Source organism: Carica papaya, chromosome 2 (assembly GCF_054855325.1).
Source record: "Carica papaya isolate Zhongbai chromosome 2, ASM5485532v1, whole genome shotgun sequence".
In the NCBI taxonomy this organism is placed as follows: domain Eukaryota; kingdom Viridiplantae; phylum Streptophyta; class Magnoliopsida; order Brassicales; family Caricaceae; genus Carica; species Carica papaya.
The window spans coordinates 20,137,948-20,155,526 of NC_142310.1; the positions used below are offsets into that span (position 1 = coordinate 20,137,948).

Here is a 17,579-nt window from a genome sequence, read left to right on the forward strand (position 1 = left end):
AAGGAGATTGGATTAGGGTGAGTTTCAATAAATTCAGTAAGATAGATAGTAATTAAGGTATACAATTATTATATTAAAATATATACATATTAGTCAATAATGAATAAGTAAGATAATTTACTAAATCAGTCTAATTCATTTTATTTCTCAATATTTTACATTATTAAAGAACCAAACCAAAAAACATCATGCAAATCATTCCATAATCTAGAAGCCTTAGAACAGATCAATTTTCATATCTAAATCAAATTAAACTATTTACTCACGCACCCAAACTTAGACTCTGACTCATCTCCAATTTTAATACAACATTATTAATCTTATTTTGAATTATATTATTTATGTATTTACGCGCGCAACTGTCTAAATCTATATCTAGAAGGTAAAATACACTGAATGTATTGTGAATAGGTGCGCAGATAAAACATACATACAAACAAATCACTCAATCACTCTGGTCGCTTCATTCATCCTCTGTGCATAGGGCAATGAATCAGATATGTCTACTTAAGTTGAACCATCATTTATAAGGGACCAAAAACCCATTCACATGCCAAAACAAATTGTAGATACAAAAAGTCCCTCCTAGGTAACATGGTAAGCGGATTTAACTATGACAATTTTTTTTATTACATTTTATTTAAACACTAGTCTTATTTAATTCGTTTAATTTTAATCTAACCTAGACCTAAATTCGTAGACTTAAGTTAAATTAGAGACTCCTCTTACCTAAACCAAACATGTTAAACTGTTCACAGACTTGGCCTTATTTCCTTTAGTTTTTGTAACAATCCAAAAGAATTGGACAGTCCAGATTGCACAAGGGAGACACAATGACTAGGATTAAAGGGAGGGTAAAATAAACAAAATACCCTTAAATGAAACCTGGATTGAATGACCAAAAATAAATTCCCAGATCCAACGGTCCAAAATCGGCCCTACCCGATTATAAATACCTTGTTTCTGCTGAATCAAATTCTAAAGAGAGAATGGAATGACAGAAAGGAGGGAGAGGAAGAGACTTGATCGGGAGAGGAGAATAGAGGGAGTTGTGCGAAAATCCTCAATCAGGAACAGACACAAACGAAGAGGAGTTGGAAGTGGAGCCATACTATGTGCTAGCAACGACTACAGAAGCAAGGTAAGTAGATTTGTAATGCACAACTCGATTAAGAAGAGTTTACTTCTTGAATTTATGTTTTTAGATAAATAAGGATGAATTAGATATTGCAATCGGTGTTTTAGTTAATAAAAATAAGTGGGATAGAGTGAATCTCAATTAGAGGGCGTGCATAGATATAAAATCAGGAGAATTAGCGATTTGATTAGGAATTAATGAGAAAGAAGGAGCACAATTGAGTGATAGCAGAGTAGATCGAACGAAAATGACCCTGTGTAAGCTCTTTTTCCTTGAATAATATTAACCAAATAGAATCGCATGAGGAGTTCACCTCTGTGGCATTACTCCGTCAGTAAATCTGGTGGTGCTAAAATGCAAGAAAAGTGATGAAATTCAGTGGGCTAAATTTACAGGTCATTGGGGTTGCTGCCCCGAATGTCTGGTGTGGTGAAATTCTGTATGTGTTGCATGAAATTGTGATTGTCTATGTGAAAACTTGACTGAGGGGTCCTTCGGTATCATTGCGTTGCTTTTATCAATTTTTATAATTATAAATGACATATTCTATAGTGAGCTTCTGTAAGGAGCGAAGTATGAATGATTGTGCCCTTTTAAGGGTCGAGGGGTTGAAGCCTCGAAAACTTTATATGGTACTGATGGCAAATGTATTTTGGAAGTTGTAAAAGTTAACAAAAAATTATGAAGGTGAGAATGAATCACTAGAAATGACTGAGAATAAATAAAATGAAATTTATGTTTATATGTGGGGGAGAACGGGATACTGAGTGCTGCTGGTTATAAATGCCTAATTATATATATATATATATATGTATACATGGGCGGAGATGGGATAACATAGACTGCTGGGTGTTGATTATATGCAGTTAAAATAGAAATAGGAAGAGAGAAGAGTTAAGTCAGAATACCAGAAAGATTGTGAAGAAAAAAAATGCAGATAAAACAGAAAATAAGAAAAAAGAATAATGAAGTTAGGATACCGGAAAGATTGGGAAAGGGAAACAAGTTAAGCAAAAATATAAAAAAAGGAGAAAAAAAAATAACAGAGGGCATTCTACAGTATGGGAGGAGGAGAGACTAAGATTAGCCTGTGATCACAATAAGTTTAACATACATGAATGGGTGTAACTGATGGGTGATTGGGTTAATTTAGGAGGAGCTGGCAGTACTAGGGCGAAAGGCACGTGGGACAAAAAGTCTAGTTGTAAAGTCTTTCCTTTCGTAGGTATGGTTTATAAATTTACTATACTGGGCAAAATAGCTCATTATGTCGTATATCACAGAGCAGGTTAAACCCGAACAGAATCAAGACGCACCAAAGACATGTCTCCCAGCATAATAGGAGCACCAAGGGCTTTCTCCTGACCACCAAGAATATAGGAGTGTAGTAATCATGGCGAATAACAGTATGTAGTTATGACAGATGATGTTATTATGTCATACTGATGGGTATAATCTAAACCTCTCAATGTGATATGACATATTGAAAGGAATATGATAGTTAGCTGATGTAGAAACTGGAACCATCATGTATACAGTGAAAATGAATATTCATATAGATATGTCTTTCCATTTCTCTTTGTCGAACTTGTGATATGTACAGGAGGAATGAAGTTGATCCCTTATCTTTATAAGAATGGAGGTGTTACAGATAGTATAAGAGTTAGGTTTCATTAAGTGTATTTTGTTTATTTTACCCTCCCTTTAGTCTTGGTCGTTGAGTCTCCCCCACATATACACATATTTTATTTTATCTATTCTCAAATATTTCTAGTGATTCATTCTCACCTTCATAATTTTTTGTTAACTTTTACAGCCCCCAAATTACATTTGCAATCAGTACCATATAAAATTTCCGAGGCTTTAACCCTTCGACCCTTAAAAAGGGCCGCAATCATTCATATTTCACTCCTTACAGGAGCTCACAATAGAATATGTCATTTACCATTATAAAAATTGATAAAAGCAATGCTACGATCCCGAAGGACCCCGCAGTCAAGTTTTCACACAGACAATCATAATTTCATGGAACACATATAGAATTTCACCACATTAGACATTCGAGGCAGCAACCCCAACGACTCGTAAATTTAGGTCATTGAATTTCATCATTTTGCTCGCATGTGAGCACCACCAGATTTACTGACGAAGCAACGCCACAGAGGTGTACTCCTGCGATTCTGTTCGGTTAATATTATTCAAGGGAAAAGAGCTTACACAAGGTCATTTTCGTTCGATCTTCTCTGCTATCACTCAGATTGTGCTCCTTCCTTCTCATTAATTCCTAATCAAATCACTAATCCTCGTGATTTTATATCTATGCACACCCTTCAATTGAGATTCACTCCATCCCACTCATTTTTATTAACTTAAACATCGATTGCAGAATCCAATTCATCCTTATTTTATTTAAAAACAAAAATTCAGAAGTAAACTCTTCCTAATCGAGTTGTGCATTACAAATTTACTTACCTTACTTTTGTAGTCGTTGCTAGCTCGTAGTATGGCTCCATTTCCCGTTCCTCTCTGTCTGTTTGTTCCCAGTTGAGGATTTTTGTACAGCTTCCTCTATTCTCCTCTCTCAGTCGAGTCTCTCTCCCTCTCCCTCCTTTCTGTCATTCCATTCTCTCTCTAGAATTTTATTAAGCAGAAACAAGGTAGTTAAAATCGGGCATGGCAGATTTTGAACCGTTGGATCTAGGAATTTATTTTTTGCTGTTCGATCCAGGTTTTATTAAGGGTATTTTGTTTATTTTACCCTCCCTTTAATCCTGCTTGTTGGGTCTCCCTTGTGCAATCTGGATCGTCCAATTCTTTTGGATTGTTATAGTTTTCATTTCTCATATTTAATCAATTCCCTTTGTTTATTTTTCCTAATTTTCCATTCTTTTTTCCATTTCTTTCAATTGATTGTTCAGAAAATCCTTATATTCAATATTTCCTTAATTTTTATGTTTTTCCAAAGTTCTTCTTTAATTGAATCCAAACCAAACCAAAAAAAAATTTAAACAATTTTCTTTTAAATTTACATTTAACAAAATCTCTCATTTTCCCATTATTCAAGCTCTCATAATTTTTTTCTGAATTCAAAGTTTTTATCAATTTCCTTAGTTGATTCCAATTGCCTTAGAATTGATTTCCAATTTCCAAATCTTAGATTTAAATTGCAAAGTTCCTTCTTTCTAGTGTTTTGGGCAATTTGCCCTTCGACCCGTGGCAGGGGAATAAAATCTTGCAACCTGCACTTTCAGCACAGGGTATTATGGCCCGCTGACACTCTTGGCATGTGCACGCTTGATAGTGTCCCGTGGCCTGCATGCTTGCCACACGCAGCAGCATGTGTGTGGGGCGTGTGCATTGGCACAGAGGGTGCCAGGTCACATGTCGCTGTATGCATATGCGCAGGCCTCACCTGCAGCATGCAGACCCCTTCAGCGCAGCAGGGGTGCCTAGCAGGGCCTAACATTTGTGTGCAGCATGCGAAAGGAATTGTTCTGGCACTTTCAGTGCCTAGAAAATGTCCCACACGCACCACACTTATGGTCTCACCGTGTCTGCCACCTATACAGGCGCTTTGGTGCTTGGACAGTACAGATAGAGGCATCGGGTCTCTGTTTGCCGATCATTTTCTGTTTTTCTCTTCGATTTAGTGTCTGAAATCCATTCCAAAACATTATATATTAATCCATCCGTCATATCTCATCAAAATCATCAACAAAAACACAATTAAATCATCAAAATCATGCATGCAACACACACACACACACACTCTGCACCAGTTAAAACAGTAAACAAGCATGCATTTTTCAAAGATTTAATCAACCTATATGCATCTACAAAACCAAGTGCTTGTAAAGACTAGTTAGCACCAATCTTACCTCAAAGCAAAATGTCCAAACAGTCCAAATGCATGACTAGATAAGCCTAAAAAGCATGAAGAACAACTTGCAACATGTTTGTGTAGCAGTTGCTGTGTCAATCTGGTTTTTAGGTTGAATTCGTGCTTTCTGGATTGTTTTAACCATACGGATTCGATTTAAACTCAACCTAGAACCTAAATAAACTATTCTAAAGATGGAAATAAAAAAAAGAATGTAAAAGAAATAAGAATAGAAGAAGAACAATACACCTACCTGAAACATTCCGGCTCGACATTATTTTGGTTGTAGAAGAAGCTTCAGTTGAAGCTGAAAGAAGGATTTTTGTGTCAGGGTAAAGGGAAGTGAGTGAATGGCAGCAAGGGAAGGCTAATCTACCAAAAACATAAGGGAAAAAGGCTTACCTAGAAGAGAAGTAGTCTTCTTCCTTGGACAGCACACTCGCCCACTGCACTCTATTTTTCTGCACTTTCTTCTCTCGGTTTTCACTCTAAAGCTGCACTAGATTCTCGCTCTTTCTGCACTAGATTCTCGCTCTTTCTGGTTTTTTTCTCGGCCCTGTCTCACTCTTGATTTTTTACTTTCTCAGTTGAATAAAGAAGTGAAGAAGAAGACTGAAGATAAGGCATCTTTAATCTGAAATGTTTTCTGCAACCACGACCCTCGGATCACATATAAGTGATCCGAGCTGTTAGGGGCATGGGTGGCCAACAGGCCTGGCAGGGGGAGCCTGTTTACTTGGCGAGGAAGGAAGGAAAATTGCCTGCAGTTTGGGCTTCGGAGCTGAGTGGTGGCTCATCGGCAAAAGAGTCACGACAAGTGACTTGCATGCCCACGAAGATGCTTGCAGGTGAGGAATCTCGCGCCCCAGCCTCGTGAGCGTCTTCTGCCCGCAACTTGTGGGATTTTCTTTCCCCCCAGTCATGACCAAGGACTTGGGCATTTGCCCACACGTTGGGGAGCTGGCCGTGGTCTATCCTAGATGCTGGGTGTGCTCGCGGGTTGGGGGATTTTCCCTCGGAAAGGGAAACTCACGGTGAGTTGTGTGTGTGTGTGTGTTTGTGGTTTTCTCATAATTTTTAGATTTAAATTAAATAACATAAATGCAAAAATAAAAGAAACAACTTGTAAAAATTACCTCAACACTTTTATAAATAACATTACCAGTTTTATAGAGGTTTGAATATTTCAGCTTACTATATACTTAGAATTTTCCCTAAGATATAATAACTTTCTTTTATAAAAAAAAAAAAAAAAGCCATTAGAGTATATATTGTATTCAACTCCATCATGAACTAGATAAAATGATAATAAGATACAAATACTTACCTCTCAAAAAAATTAATTGTTCGTTTATAGGAGAACCAAATCTCCTTAAAAGTACTTAACCTCTCGTGTATGCACTACAGATTGAAAAACATAACTGAGTATATTCCTAAGTATGTCTTAGACAAATTTTAAGATCTAAATTTATTATCTTTTATTGATGTATGTTCTTATAAATTTTATAAATATGATGAACTAAGTGTTAGCTTGAGATTTAATAAATACGAGAGTCATTGTACATGGATTTTGGAAGTTGAAGCTATGAAAGTATAATTGTTTTACCTATAATTTAGAGTTAGCTATCATTCTTATTCTGAAAATTTTGGGATATTAATGGTTAAGGAATCATATTACATACTCATGAATTAAAGAGTACTGTAAAGTTGAATACAGGAGAATGAGGATGATTAAAATTATTGAAAAATTTTATGAGAACTATTAGTTATCGCTTAAGAAATGTGAGCTTGGTGGTTAGAAAAAAAATTGAAGTTTATTAGAATCTTATAACCTTAATTATATCTTAGAAGAAATTTTAGGAGATTTACAAGCAAGAAAAATCGAAGTACAATTTAATCTCGAGTTCCAACAAATGCTTAGTAAATAAATCGAAATGATTTAGAATCTCGACATATATTACAAATGAATTGGTAACTCAAAAATGAATGTTAGTGTGACAATAGATTTTCAAACGCTTAGTGAATAAATCGAAATGATTTAGAGTCTCGACATATATTACAAATGAATTGTTAACTCAAAAATGAATGTTAGTGTGACAATAGATTTTTCTATCATGAGAGGTTAACATATATGTTTGGATAATTGGTATCAAGGTGATTAGGAGAAAAAAATATCCCAAGAGAATTTTATACACTAGCATATATGTAATAGAAATACTAAATATTTTGAGGCCGTGTGGAGATATTACAAGAGAATAAAGCAAGATACTAAGGAACCAATTAGTGGAACAATATAATGAGAGATTAGATCATATATGTATTTACAGTGGTTTATATGTCAGTAAATGAAAATTGAACACACCTGGTATCAAGAAGGAGATTTTGTAAATCAAGTAAGTACTGTAAGAAAATGAGAATAAATTAGTATAAATTTTATGACATGTTTGCCTAGATTTTCTAATAGATTTATGTTCCTTGGCGTTATTAAAGATTAGTAAACCTACTATTGAGTCCAAGATTGAACATCCTAGATAAGTTTTATAGTTTTCATATAAAACTAATTGTAAGATGAGATAGAGTTCCTAGGTAAATGTTTATCTCAAATTTTGGATAAGTTTTAGATAAGCAGATGAAAAAGTAAGTGTAATTGTGATATTATTTATTTTGAGAACGTATGCAGAACATATGTTTTAGATTTGAAATATTATTAGTTAAAACCATTTTTAATTTGTGAAATAAATTTATTTTTAAAGTTTTGAATAATTGATCAAAAAATTCAACTAGATGAAGAATGACTTAACATCACATAATGAAGATAAGTAAGTTTTGCTGATGATAAACACTAAGAAATTAAGTATCAAGTAGGTAATCATGTCGTTTTAAAAGTTTTACCTACTAATGAGGTTATTAGATGAGATTTGCAAGAGGTTGAGCATATACTTTAATGACTGTCAGAAGTATTAAGCAAAAATTAGAGATATGTTAGAAGATGCATATATAATAAGATTTAGATTTCAATAAAGATTAAAAATATAATTTAATAAACTCTTAGAAGTACTAAAAAAATAAAGAGATCATCGGAAAAAAAAAAAAGGAATTATATAAATAATATAAGATAGATTTTAGAGTTTCAACTGAGTGACCATGTGATGTTATAGAAAAAAGTGATGTATTCCTCAATAAGGAAAGTTAAATACTCGATTCATTGAATTGTTCAAAATTTTAAAAAGAATAGGTCGTATCATTTAATGGTTGACACTTCTGCCTTCATTATTAAAAGTTCATAATGGATTTTATGGTTTAATGTTAAGCATATATACTTTACAATCCCAAGACAATTACAAAAAATAAAGTTGTTTCAATTTAGAGTTATTATTATTTTTAATAAAAATTCAGTCAAAGTTATTAATATAAAGGATCAAGTTCTTGGAAGACACTTTCGTAAGTGATTTAAATGTTGGAGATTGGAGGAAGAGATACGTTTTTTTATTGTGATTGATGATTCTATCGTACATGACTATTTATAAACACTATTACAATTTTTAAAATTTTAGATAATTAATTCAACTACCAACAAAATAATTAACACATAGTAAATCTAATTTATATTTTACAACTACTAACAAATCAATGGATACATAAAAACTCTAATTTATGAAATACCACTACCAACAAACTTAAGAATTATATTCTTAATTTATAAATTATTTTTAACACTCCCCCTTAATTTGTAAATCTCATTTCAATTCAAGATTAGCGCATAGCTTTTGAAAGATTTCAAACTTGAGTGACTTGATGAAAATGTTTGCCACTTAATCTTGAGTCTTTACATACTTGAGCTCTACTTCCTTTTTATTAGTGCAATCTTTAATAAAATGATATCTTGTGTCTATGTGCTTGCTTTGTTCATGAAATACTTGATTTTTAGCTAATGCTTGTGCAACCTTATTGTTAATAAAAGTTTCAATAGCTTCCTCTTATGTCAAATAAAGTTCCTTCAACAATCTTCTAAGCCATATGGCATAAGCGCAAGAGATTGTTGTCACATATTCAAACTCATGAGTTGATTGTATAATAATGACTTAATTTTTAAAACTTCATGTAATTGCACAATCACCCATAAAAAATACAAAATTAGTTATAATTTTTTATCATTAATATCTCCAGTAAAATTATTATCTCAAAATTTCAAAATTTAAAATCATTAGATGGTGAATAAAATAATCTAAAATCAATAACACATTTAATGTAATGTAGAATTCTTTTAGCAACATTCATGTGGGAGGTGGTAGGAGCTTCCATAAAACGACATATTAATCCAACTACAAAAAGAATATCAGGCCTTGTAAAGGTCAAGTATCTCAAACTTCCCATAAGACCTTTAAAGAGAGTTGGATTGACTTTTTTTTCATTATCAAACTTTGATAACTTGACTCCACATTCCGTAGGCGCATTCACAGGATTGCAATTAAGTATTTTAAATTTTTCTAAAATTCTTCTTACATAGTCTTCTTGAGAAATAAAAATGTCATTTTCCATTTGTTTCACCTGAAGACCCAAATAGTAAGACATGAGCCCAATATCGGTTATTTTAAATTCAAGTAACATATTTTTCTTGAATTCTTCAAACAAGCTTGGATTGTTGCTAATGAAGATGAGATCATCTACATATAGATGCACAAGTAGAATATCACCATTAGTATGATACTTCATATATAGAGCATATTTCATGAAGACAATGAACAAACCCATTATCTTCAAAATATTTGTCTATATGGCTATTCCATGCTTTTGGTATTTGGTTTAGCCCATACAAAATTTTCTTCAATTTTAACACTTTATCTTCATGTTCTTTAACCATAAAACCTAATGATTGCTCTATATAAACCTCTTCATTAAGATAACCATTAAGAAATGCTGATTTTACATCAAGTTAAAAAATTCTCCACTTCATTTGAGTTGAAATAATTAAGAGTAAGTGAATAGTCTCTATGTGAGCAATTGGTGGAAAAACCTCATCATAATCAACTCCATGTCTTTGTTTGTATCCTTTAGCCACAAGTCTTGCCTTGTACCTTTGTACCTCTCTTTGAGAATTTTTCTTTACTTTATAGACCCATTTGACGCCAATAGCTTTATGTCACATAAGAAGAGTTGATAACTCTCATGTATTGTTATTTTCTATGGATTTGATTTATTCCACCATGGCTTGTCTCCATCTTGTATCTTTCATGGCTACATCAAAATTCATTGGTTCACTATCAAGTAAAAGACACAAAACAGATAACTTATATTAAAGTTAATGATCTCCTATGTTTCATCATAGAGATCTTGAATGCTCTTCATTTTTCGTGGCCTTTCACTTGAGCTTCATTGAGAAGTAATTGATGCAACATAAGTTGGAGAATGAGGTAGAGTTGCCTCTTGCAAAGGCACCATGGTCTCTTGGCCTTCCTCTTTAAAATATGAAAAAAAATTCATAAATATTTTCTTTTTTCTTCTCCCAATTCCTAGTTACATTTTCGTTAAATTCAATATCTCTATTTACCATAATTTTGCCATTGTTTTGATTATACAATTTGTAGCCTTTTGAGTTTGCATCATTCTCAATGAAAATATGTTTGACACTTCGATCATCAAGTTTGGATCTCTCTTGTTGTGGAACATGAGTATATGCAATACTTTTAAAAACTTGCAAATGGTTGATATTAAGCTTCATTACTCTCTATACTTATTTGCAAGTCTTGTCTTTCAAACTTGATGTTGTAGATCTATTAGATAAATATACTGTATAAGAAATTACTTTAACCCAAAATTCCTTGGGTGTATTTTTGGCTTTCAACATGCTTCTAGCCATACTAAGAATAATTTTATTCTTTCTCTTCACAATTCCATTTTGTTGTGGTGATTTTGGAACCGTTAAAGGACGATGAATTTCATTAGATTCACAAAAATCATGAAATTTTTTAGAATTAAATACATCTCCTTTATTGGTTCTTAAAGATTTTATTTCACAACTACTATTTTTTTACAAGAGTTTTGAAGTTTTTAAAAGCAACAAAAGCATCTAATTTTTACTTTAAAAAATATACCCAAGTCTTCCTACTAAAATCATCAATAAATAATATAACATATTTGTTTTTACCAAATAAAAGTAGATTGATTAACCCACACACATCGGCATGCACAAGTTGAAGTAGCTTGGTTCCTCTTGTAGTGGCTTCTTTTAGAAAACTCCTTATCAAATGCTTCACATAATTGATTAGGATGGTTGATTAACGATATTTCTTTCAGCATTTTTTCGTCTCCCATTACCTTGAGTGCGCCAAAGTTCAAATGGCTTAATCTCATATGCGAACACCATGTTTCATCTTCCACACTAGCCTTGAAGCTGCTTGCTTCAATAATTTTAAAATTCAAGACAACATTTTATTCTTTGACGTATGCACCTTAGCAATCAAATTGACATTTTGATCTCTAAGCCAAAGACAATAATCTTTCATGTGAATTTTGTTTTATTTTTCAAGAAATTAACCCAAACTCAAAATATTACTTCTCAATTTTGGCACATAGTAAACATTTGTAATAAGTACATGTCCACTATTTTTTGAAGAAATTAGAATTGTACATTTTCTTTTAATTTGGACTTTTGGAGAGTCTCGAAAAGAAACCTTGTCATTGATCTTCTCATCAGGCTCCACAAATTTTTCTTTGTAGTTGCCCATGTGATTACTTGCTCCATGATCTAAGTTTTATAAACTACTGTTATCACTATCTCTGTATTTACATGCTAGTAATAAAGTTGTTTTTTCCTCATTTTGTTTATCATGGACAAAATGGGCTTGTTCCTCCTTTTCGTTTGAAGTGTTATGACATTCCCAAACATAATGTCTATATCTGTGACAGTTTTAGCATTCAACATTAGATTTGTTAGAATTTCTATAGTTACACTTCCCTCTTCATCTTCTTCTTCCACGATCTTTATTTGACAGCTGGCTTTTGTCTTCAGTTTTAGTATCATCTTGAGTTTTTTGAGTGTTAGTTTTTTTAGACACTTAACCACAGCCACGACCATGTCCTCTACCTCATCCTCTTCCTCTTTCCCTTTCACCATCCATCACTCAAAAGAGACATTTGATTTGAGAATTTATTCTAACGACTTTTCTTGTCTTCTCTTTATTTTTTCTTCATGGGCTTGTAGCGATTCCTCTAATTACTCAAAAGTCAAAATGTTTAGATCATTTGACTCTTCAGTGACATATACCACATAGTCGAATTTTGGTGGCAAAGATAGAAGAATTTTTTATACCACACGAACATCTTTAATTGTCTCACCATATCTCTTCATTTGACTTATTATAGATTGTGACACCCTGGTGTAAGCTTGACACCCACGTCCGAAGAGCAGATAATAATCTATCTAGGTATAGTGGAAACATATATCATATACAAAAAGTTATTGAAAAACAACAACTGAGGCATCTTATTATCAACAGAAATATACAGGATTTAATAATCTATATATTTACAATCTCTCTAAAATACAAAATACAAAATATGAGAAGACAACTTTTAAGAATCCCTCTCTAGACACGGATCCACTAGTAAACTTGTGAGATCAACAGAAGAGTATGGAAAAGAGGTGAGCTCCAGTGGACTCAGTAAGAGAAATAATATTAAAATCTCATAAATAAGTTTGAAAACATAATTGTATACAAGTTGTCAAATCATTTTATCAGATTACAGACAAACAACAAACAGTCATATCAAAGTAATCAACTCACATGTACCTGTTATCGATATCTGATGAGAAACTATTGTTGACGTCCCTGCTAAATCATATAAATGTCCCTCAAAGAGCTCAACCTCAATCACAAGCAAATAGAAATACATGCAAACACACACACACATGGACTGACTCTTCCTTTTATGTCGTTTACATTGCTTAACAGTCTTTCATTTAGTTTAATCGTTGTCATACTTATGCGTGCAGCCGCTGTCATCTATTTTTTGGGAGCCAAATATAGGACAACCAAATTATTACATGAATGGACGCAAATGCAGATAACATAGAACTAACGTGTAGATAAACCACTCAAAATTCATTTAGGTCACAAACTCTCAAAATTCACTCAGGACATTGTAGCTCATACCACTGACTGAGGATATGAACTGTGTTCAGTTCTCGAATGACTATGAACAAATAGATTTATCATTCACTGCCTATCAATTGGCTCATCAAACAAATAATACCCCCAGGAAATCAGATATAATGGATTTAAATGAACTGTTGGGTTAATTAGGTTTTAGACTCTTAATTATTTATTTTCTTTCAATGAAATTACACTAACTTAGACTTAAATTAAAACCCAAAAATCCCAATTAAATTCTTAATTCCAATTTATAATTTTTACAAATAAAATCCCACATGTAATTTTCCATATTTTTCATAATTTTTCTTCTTCTAATTTTATCCCTTTAATTCCAAATTCCGCTTAAAAATAAATCCAATTATTTACCTAAATTCATATTTTTTTTTTCAGAAACTCATAAAATGGGTGATTTTTCCCTCAATCTGCGGAAGGGGAATATTTTCCCGCACCCACACCCACACCCACTTTGTCGGCGCTTCCGCGCCTGGGCTACTCAACAAAAGGCTGTGGGCCTTCCAGCAGCATTTCTCCACCATTTTCTTCAATTTAATTCACTATGATCGCTTAAAATCACTACCAACACTTTATTTCATCTCAGTGATAATTAAACAACAATACATTAACATTAAAATATCAATTTAAATTATTTAAATGCATGAACAATGTACACAGATTCATTTTTAGAAAATAGCAAGCATTTCAAGTTTCCATGCTCAATTATCATTTACATGCGTCTATAAAATTCCACATTTATAATAATTAGATTACTATCTCTTTTACCTCGAAAATGCACGAATTAGAAGTCAAAATGCACGAAGAAATTGCTGTAAAAACACGAATTGGTCACTCACAGTTTCTGTCCAGAAAGAGCTTGAGTGCCGAGTAGTTTTTCCTTTGTGTCTCCCTCAAAACAGAAGGTTTGAGCTCGATTAATATGTCAAAAGTTTTCTAACAGATAACGCTATTAGTCTGTAAAATTTTATAATTTTTAGAAAACATTTGGGGGTTCAAATAATCGAAAAACCTAAGTATTAGGGAACATGCTACTCACTAGAGTTACATGCAGGATCAGTCAGTGGTTGGGGAATTGTTTCTCCTTCTAGGATAATCCGTTTCCCCTGATTCCTGATTCTAAATCTTCGTTCGATGTGGCTCTATAACCCCACAAAATTTCAGAATTTTCTATGAACCCTAAGTTTGTAAACAAAATGGATAAAATTAAAACAGAGGTCACGCCATACGTAGCAGAGCTACTGGTGTTCGTCCTTGGATATCTCCTTCAAGGAGAAAGCTTTTAGTCCTCTGTTTTCGCTGAAATTTAGCTAAGATATAACGCTAAACACTCACCGAACTTTGTAATTTTTAACGTTCTCTAGGCTAGGAAACGATTAGAGAAGCAGTGAGGGGTGAAGATGCCACACCAAACCAGTCTGCTTCACTTCCTCTCAGGTCTGCTATCTTTTCTTCTTTCTTGTTCACTTCTTTTCTCTCTTTATTTTCTCTATTTACAGAAGGCGTTAATGGAAGAAATAAAGAAGGACGAATTAAGTGGCTTTTAAATTATCTCCAAAGAAAGATCAAGGCTATCAATTGCATGCAAGTGATGCATCAAAGTGGCCAGCAGCAGTTGAAGGGAAGAGGTGCATTGCGATAGCTGGCAGGGTCAGTCTCCACTACCAGGTGGTTAGAACTCAACCACAAGCTTCCAGCTTGGTGGTTTCAATTCGTTGCCCAGCAAGAAGGCACTCACATTTCTCCCTTCCCTTTACCCATTTTAATTTTAGAAAAAAATTGATTTATTAATAATTGGTTTCTTATTTGATTTAAACTTTTGTTTTCTACGTGGAAGATGTCACGTAGACTTTACTCTTTTAACAAAAATTTAAAATAGATTCAATATTTTTTATTTGCAAAACTTCAATTTTGCCTTGTAAAATTTAGAGTCCATCTTCTTCACCATGCTAACTCCTTGGAGGGAATTCTTTAAAATCTCTAAAGCTTGTTTTGCATTGGTAGCATTAATCATCTTTGAAAATATAGGTTTATCCAAACCTTGATAGATGAGTGCAAAAGCTTGTTAATCCTTCTTCCTTATTTTTTGCAAAAACATCATTCACATTTTGAGTTAAAGATGCTTCATCTTCGGGTGCGTAAAATCTTTTTCTACAATATCTCATACATTTTGTGAGATAAATATGATTTTTATGCAAAAACACTAATTCTCGTAGTTTTTTTATATAAAACGAAGAAAATAGAAATAAAATAGATTATTACTAGCCATCTTTCTAGAATTTAGAACACAGAATCAAACTCTTATACTACTTTGTTAGAGATAGAAGGAAGAGTAAGAGAGACTCAGGTAAAAAGACAAGTTTTTCTATTGTCGTTGTAAAAAATCTTGAACTACATAACTATTTATAAATAATACTTCAACTTTTAAAATTTTAAATAATTAATTCTAACTACCAACAAAATAATTAACACATAACAAATTTAATTTATGACTCACGGTTACTAACAAATAAAAAAAATATAAAAACTTTAATTTATGAAATATAATTACTAACAAACTAAATAATTATATTATTAATTTATAAATTATTTTTAACATTAACAGATAGAGGAAGAGATGAACACACAATACTCTTCTTATTCAATAAGTGGGTTTTGAAATTTAAGAGATTAAGTCTCTTTTTAGGAGTGGAGAATTTAAAGCCTGGTAAATATATATATATATATAACATACGTAATAAATAAATAGATAACAAGAAAATTGATTAATCAATTAAATACTAAGGTGTTAGAGTTTCTTTAAATTGTCATTTAATAAATCATTATAAATATCAGCATCACAAACCCTAGATTTATTTTTGTACACAAATTTTGAAAAAGGCTCTTGACGAGCATGAAGGAGGAGGAAGGGTTTAGTAATGAGAATCTACAATTGAGGTCAGCATTGACTAATTATCTCATATGGATAGAAAATATGTGTAACACCCAAAATTATTATTATTATTATTTTTGTTTTTTTTTTGTATTTGATTTTTAGTTTAATTTTTATATATTTAATTTATAAGATTTTAATTTAATTTAATTTAATTTAATGAAAATAAAAATAATAATAATGATAAAATTGGGTAAAAATATTATTTGGATTTAATTAAAATTAATTTTGGGAAAAATGGGTGAAAATTTGGATTATGGGGGTATTTTTAAAAAGAAAATCGGAAACCGGGAGTCAAAACACAATTTAGAAAAGTTGTACCACGTAAGCAGCCACATCAGTAGCCCGGTCAGCAGCCCCAGCCAACCAGGACACGCCGCATGGCAAGGAAACGCTGACACAGGACGGGCCACGTGGGTGATCTGCGTGCGCGCGATCGGACGGCCCAGATCCGTTCCCACGCGCACGGACGGTCCAGATCAAACGTGCGCACGGACGGCCCAGATTCACGCATACGGACGGCCCAGATTCAATCAGGCACGGACGACCAAGATTCAATCAGGCACGGACGGCCCAGATTGCATCGCGATAGACGGTTCAGATTTAATCCCAATTAAATCGCGATCGGACGGTCCATATTTAATCTTGATGGACGGTTGAGATTAAAAGGCAAAGGGTATAAATAACCCCACTCACACCTGACCACAAAACCCTAGCCACCAGTGCCTCGCTAGAGAAGAAGAACCAGATACCGGAGGAGCCGGCCACCGCCACTCGTCGTCGCACCGGAGAAGTTTCCGACCGCCAATCGAGGTAAATTTTCTCTCCCTGCCTCGTTTTTCGATGCTGAATCCGTCTATGGCCAAACCGGAGCCAAACCACCGGCCAAACGGCTGAAAAACTCCGCCGAAGTCCGGTGGCGTCGCCGCGACTCCTCTATGTTTTTGCCTCCGATGAGGCCCTTCCCGGTCTCCGTTCAATGCAAATTTTATACCACTGTGATCACCGTTCTTTTCTCTACAGGTTGATCGGAGCCAAACATTAAAACGCGACTCACGCTGGAGGAGTCGCCGCACCTGAGAGCACCGCCGCCGGTAAGTCTCGGTTTTTCGTGATTTTTTGGCCCACCGAGGGCCCTAGGGTTGTTTTATCACAGGGACCGATGCAAGTTTGACCGAATTCGGCCGAAAACGGCCAACCCGATGCGGATTGCCGCCGCAGACGGCGGCGCCGTCACCGGAGCACGGCGGAGCCGCCGTGCCGGAATTTCGATATTGGCCAAAAGGGGCCCTAGGTCTGATTTGAGATTTTTTTTGGGACACGTGCAGGTACCGGTAGTGCGTTTTAGTTTTTCAGAAAAAATTCAGGGAAATTAATGACAGTCCATAGGCGCACTGTAGAGTCGATTTCAGACCCCAAAACAAGTAAGGACCCCTCACTCTATTTCCTATCACGGTATTAAAG

The 17,579-nt window shown here is 33.9% G+C and overlaps 1 long non-coding RNA gene across 4 annotated transcripts; it reads left to right on the forward strand.

Annotated features, from left to right (window-relative positions):
• Positions 1 to 223: 223 nt before the first annotated feature.
• On the forward strand, positions 224 to 15,130 carry LOC110818228 (uncharacterized). Of its 4 annotated transcripts, none has more exons than XR_015817125.1 (3): positions 962 to 3,878; positions 5,606 to 6,052; positions 14,683 to 15,130. It is a non-coding gene; the product is annotated as an uncharacterized LOC110818228 (long non-coding RNA). The 4 variants fall into 4 exon arrangements; XR_015817126.1 differs by lacking the exon at positions 14,683 to 15,130 and adding an exon at positions 14,548 to 14,566; XR_002540333.2 differs by lacking the exon at positions 14,683 to 15,130 and adding an exon at positions 13,562 to 13,888.
• Positions 15,131 to 17,579: the final 2,449 nt, after the last annotated feature.